Here is a 5,994-nt window from a genome sequence, read left to right as displayed (position 1 = left end):
TTAGGAGGAGGCTCGAGAAGCTGCTGGGGGTTCAGAAAGCAAAACAAACCCAGGCGGGGACCCCGAGACACCCGCTGGTCCTCGGGGAGGTTCACTTTGCCAACTTCCCGCCAAACAGGCTCCCGGGGAGCGAATTGGCTTCGAGCTCGGGCCCCGCCTCTCATGCCAGGCCGCGCCCCTCCCGGGATGGACGGGGCGCGCTTGGAGAACTGGGAAGCGGGGTGCGAAGGGGTTCCCCCCGCTCCTTGGAGAGCTTGGAGTTTAGAGGGGTTTTTGTTTTCCTTTGCTTTTTCGGGGTCCCGACACACTGGGACAGCTACACCTACGTTAGCGGCCGGCTCCCGTGCTTCTGCCGGCTTGCCAGAAAGGAAGATGGCCGCCAGCGCACGGCTGCCCAACACGAGTCGCACGCGACGCGGCGCCGGCTGAGGTAGCCAATGAGATGCCGATTCAAACTTAGGCCCCGCCTTACCTGCCTTCTGATTGGTGGTGACTTTGAGATTGACTGCTGGGAGCAGTCGAAAAATCCCTACTATTAGGCGCTCTGTTGCACGCGCCTTATGCAATCAGTCTTGTGCTGATTTATCACCAGCTCCCTTCCACCTGATTTTCTTTTGCTCTTTCTTTCTTTCTTTTTCTTTCTTTCTTTCTTTCTTTCTTTCTTTCTTTCTTTCTTTCTTTCTTTCTTTCTTTCTTTCTTTCTTTCTTTCTTTCTTTCTTTCTTTCTTTCTTTCTTCTTTCTTTCTCTCTCTTTCTTACTCTTTCTTTTCTTCTTTCATTTTTTTCTTCTTTCTTTCTTTCTTTCTTTCTTTCTTTTCTTCCTTCCTTCCTTCTTTCTTTCTTTCTTTCTTTCTTTCTTCTTTCCTTCCTTCCTTCCTTCCTTCCTTCTTTCTTTCTTTCTTTCTTTCTTTCTTTCTTTCTTTCTTTTTTTCCTTTCTTTTCTTCCTTCCTTCCTTTCTTTCTCTTTCTTCTTTCTTTTTTCTTTCTTTCTCCTTTATCTTTCTTTCCTTTTCTTTCTTCCTTTCTTTTTTTTCTTTTTCTTCTTTCTCTTTCTTTCTTTCTTCTTTCTTTCCTTTCCTTTTCTTTCTTTCTTCCTTTTTTCTTTTTCTTCTTTCTCTTTCTTCTTTCTTTCTTTCTTTCTTTCTCTCTCTCTCTTTTCTTTCTTTCTTTCTTTCTTTCTTTCTTTCTTTCTTTCTTTCTCTCTCTTTTCTTTCTTTCTTTCTTTCTTTCTTTCTTTCTTTCTTTCTTTCTTTCTTTCTTTCTTTCTTTCTTTCTTTCTTTCTTTCTTTCTTTCTTTTTTCTTTTAATTTATTTTGGGTCACACCTGGCGGGGCTCTGCACTCAAGAATCACTTCTGGTGGGCTCAGGGCACCATATAGGATACCTGGGGGATCAAACCTGGATCAGCCGCATGCAAGGCAAGTGTCCTACCCGCTGTGCTATTGCTCAGGTCCCCAACTTGAGTTTCTTAGTGTGTTATGAAAGGGGTGAAACTTTGCAGCTTTTTTTTTTTTTTTTTGGGGGTCACACCCGGCAGCGCTCAGGGGTTACTCCTGGCTCTATGCTCAGTATCGCTCCTGGCAGGCTCAGGAGATCATATGGAATGCCAGGATTTAAGCCGTTGTCCTTCTGTATGCAAAGCAAATGCCTTACCTCCATGCTATCTATCCGCGCCCCCCCCCTTTTTTTTGCAGCTTTTAATTAAGGTTTTCCCAAACCTACTAAGTGATGCCCCATGGAGCAACCCAAGGTTGCTAAGGGTGAACATGCAGCCAAGGGGACTTAGTGGTCTTGAGACTTGACTTATACCAAGGGCCAAGGCCAGGGGCTTCATGGATGAAGTCGCTCCCCTCAGCTTGATCTGAAAAGGCAAGATACACCCCCTTCTGCTCTGAACTAAACAAAAGTTGGGATTAGCAGGGGTGGGTGATGCTGGAGCTGTGGCAGTGGGTTTCTTTGTGTGTGTGTGTGTGTGTGTGTGTGTGTTTGGGTCACACCCGGCAGTGCTGAGGGGTTATTCCTGGCTCCAGGCTCAGAAATTGCTCCTGGCAGGCACGGCGGACCATATGGGATGCCAGGATTCGAACTGATGTCCTCCTGCATGAAAGGCAAACGCCTTACCTCCATGCTATCTCTCCAGCCCCTGCAGTGGGTTTCTTGCTTGTCCACAGTTCAAGGTTCTTCTATATTTTTAAGGACTATATATATATGTTTTTTGGGCCACACCCGGCGGTGCTCAGGGGTTACTCCTGGCTGTCTGCTCAGAAATAGCTCCTGGCAGGCACGGGGGACCATATGAGACACTGGGATTCGAACCAACCACCTTTGGTCCTGGATTGGCTGCTTGCAAGGCAAACGCCGCTGTGCTATCTCTCCGGGCCCAAGAACTATATTTTGTTTGCTTTGCTTTTGGACCACACCCGGTGGTGCTCAGGGTTTACTCCTGGCTCTGCACTTGGGAATTACTGGCTGACTCCAGATGCTGGGGATTGAACCTGCGTAGCCTGGGTAGTGTTGCAAAAGCCTTACTATTGGTTCAGCCCCAAAAATGATTATATTGCCTAATAAAAATGTTAGAAGATTTAGACTTAGTCAGTGATTCGAATCCCGGCATCCCATATGGTCCCCTGAGCCTGCCAGGAGTGATTTCTGAGCATAGAGCCAGGAGTAACCCCTGAGCGCTGCCGAGTGTGACCCCCCTCCCCCCCCCCAAAAAAAAAAAAGATTTAGACTTAGAAAAGTTTATTGAAGAGGAGAAGAGAAAGAAACTCTCCAGCAGGGGAAGAATTTAGCATCGTGCTATGTAAGGCTTGTTTTGTGGGTTTTTATAGGAAAACTGGGTCTTTGTGTTACTTATCAAAGTATCAGAGGCTTCTGATATTTATTTCCCAGAGAAGTCTTGTTAATTTAGGTCCTGTCTTTGTTGCTAAAGTGAGATAAACATCTTGCATTTGCATTTAGGATTGGTGGGGACTCTAAAACCTTTCAGGGGCTGGTGCGGTGGCACAAGCGGTGGGATGTTTGCCTTGCACAGGCGTTAACCTAGCATGGACTGCAATTGGATTGCCCAGCGTTCCATATGGTCTCCCAAGCCAGGAGCAACTTCTGAGTGCATAGCCAGGAGTAACCCCTGAGCGTCATCGAGTGTGGCCCAAAAACCAAAAAGAAAAAAGACCTTTCAGGTTCTATATTTTACCCAGTATTGCCAGTATTGCCCAGTATTGCCCCTTTGTCTCTTAGTCTCCTGTGAGGTCAAAGTCAAGGGCAGAGTTTATGGTCTTGGGCAATTTTAAGTTTTCCCAGTCTCAGACAGAGCCCAGGAATTTGCAAGAATGTCTAAAATGTGTCAGCAGTCAAGAAGAAACTGAGGCTTCCTTTTTCAGCGAGATTTCTGGGTGTTTACACTGGCTAATTCTCATTCTCATTCCAGGCACTTTGGAGGGTGAGAGAGATGACCCAAAAAGTGAATTGTGGATCCGGTCCCCAAGGAACTTTCAGACAGAAAGCAATAGAAAACTTTGCTCAAAAGAACTTTTGGAAAAGAAAGGAGAAAAGGAGGAAGGGAGAAAAGGAGGAAAGACCAATCTGAAAAATGTGCTTTTGATGGGACCAGTTCAGAGGGTGAGAAATGACAGGAGGATATCCAGAGTGATAGTATAGGAGAGGTAGGGGCTTGCCTTGCATGCAGTTAGTACTAAATGGTTCATTTAGTACTTTTAGTACTTCAGTACATTTAGACTTTTAGATGCTTGGGGCTGCAGAGATAGGATAGTGGGTAGGGTACTTGTCTTGCATGCAGCCAACCTGGGTTCAATCCCCCAGCATCCCATATGAGAACTATATAGTTCTCCGAACTTCATCAGGAATAATTCTTGAGTGCAGATCCAGGAGTAACACCTGAGCACTGCCAGGTATGGTTGAAGACAAAAACTAAATTAAAGAAATAAAATTTAGGGCCAGAGAGATAGCATGGAGATAAGGTGTTTGCCTTGCATGCAGAAGGACAGTAGTTCGAATCTCAACATCCCATATGGTCCCCTGGGCCTGCCAAGAGCAATTTCTGAGCATAGAGCCAGGAGTAACCCCTGAGAGTTGCCAGGTGTGACCCCCCAAAATTTTTAGATGCTTTCTCAAAAGATAGTCAAATCATGGGGCTGGAGTGATAGCACAGCAGTCGGGCATTTGCCTTGCACACGGCCAATCCAGAACGGCCCTCAATTCTATACCCAGCGTCCCATATGGTCCCCTGAGTCAGGAGTGATTTCTGAGCACGTAGCCAGTAGTAACACCTAAGCATCACAAAGCATGGCCCAAAAAGCAAAGAAACAAAAAGATAGTGAAATCAAGAGGCACATTCACATTAGGTCCATGGAAAAATGAAATGTGTTTTGTTTTATTTTGGGGCCACACCTGGTGAAATTCAGGGGTTACTCCTGGCTCTGCACTCAGGAATCACTCCTGGCAGTGCTTTGAGAATCATATGGGATGCCAGGGATCGAACCTGGGTTGGCTGTGTGCAAGGTAAATACTCTACCCATTGTACTATCCCTGCCGTCCCAAAATTGATTGTGTGTGTGTGTGTTGTGTGTGTGTGTGTGTGTGTGTGTGTGTGTGTGTGTGTGTGTGATTGACTGCAGGATTGGAATAATCCTTAAGCCTCAGAAGGAAGTAATAGCTTCTAGAAAAGGTTCTGGGATACGAAAGAGAAAAGCAGCCATTGCCTTGTGGGAACTGACTACCATAAGCAAGGCCTTGGGATTCTATTGAAATAAACAATTTAGAAAATATCAGCAGCAGACAAGGCCACTTGTCACAATGATAAATTAAAACAAAAATATGATCCCTCTTGTCGGAACACGCCAAAAAGTGGAACATTGTCCAAACCACAAAAATGACCAAACATACCAGTATGATTTGAGTCAATATGACAAGTTGCAGCTTTTGTAAAAAAGCAGTTTGTTTATTAATTGATTGGTTTTTGGGCCACACCCAGTGGCGCTCAGGGGTCACTCCTGGCTCTGTGCTCAGAAATTGCTCCTGGCAGGCTCGGGGGACCACATGGGATTCTGGGAATCGAATACGTGTCCATCCTGGTTTGGCCGAATACAAAGCAAATGCCCTACTGCTGTGCTATCTCTTCGGCCCCCAAGTTGCAGCTTTTTGGTCAATCACAATTTAAGGTTTACTTTTTCCTCCTACATTACAGATATGTAAATTTTAGATTAAAAAATGGCGCCTGGGATGGGTTGGATAGTACACCAGGTAGAGCCTTTGCTGTGTATGCAGATAACCTGGGTTCAGTCTCTGACATCCTATGTGGTCTCTGAGCCCTTTCAGGAATGATCCCTGAGTGCAGAGCCAGGAGTAAGGACCGTCTGTGTGACCTAAAAAACTTTTTTTAAAGGTCTTTTATTTATTTATTTATTATTTATTTATTTATTTATTTATTTAACCAACCCCTAAAAAAGGTCTTTTAAAAAAACACTCCCCCCCCTTTTTTTTGTCTCTGGGCCACACCCACAGTGTTCAGGGGTTACTCCTGGCTCTGTACTCAGAAATTGCTCCTGGCAGATTTGGGGGACCATATGGGATGCTAGGAATCGAACCCGGGTCTATCCCAGGTTGGCAGTATGGAAGTTAAAAGCTCTACCACTGTGCTTTTGCTCTGGCTCCAACACTCCTATTTACTGATAGTCTTCCATGCAGAGTATAGTCCTAGCACCTGAACCCTTGGCTACATCATCCAACACATATCAAACTCTGCAATGTAGTGGAAGACTACATATATAAAATTTATACTTTTATAGTTGACTTCTCTGTAGTGCAAAAATTCTCAAAAAACAAAAACAAAAACAAAAACTTTAACTAAGCACCCACAGGGAATGAACGCCCTAATGGCGGGAGTCCTATATACAATCTCTTATCTGTGACCCTTCCCTAGAAGAAAACCTTCAGAAATCATACCTTAATCTCCTCATTCTTCACAGTCCCTTA

Source organism: Suncus etruscus, chromosome 9, assembly GCF_024139225.1.
Source record: "Suncus etruscus isolate mSunEtr1 chromosome 9, mSunEtr1.pri.cur, whole genome shotgun sequence".
Lineage (NCBI taxonomy): Eukaryota > Metazoa > Chordata > Mammalia > Eulipotyphla > Soricidae > Suncus > Suncus etruscus.
This window is presented reverse-complemented; position numbering follows the sequence as displayed.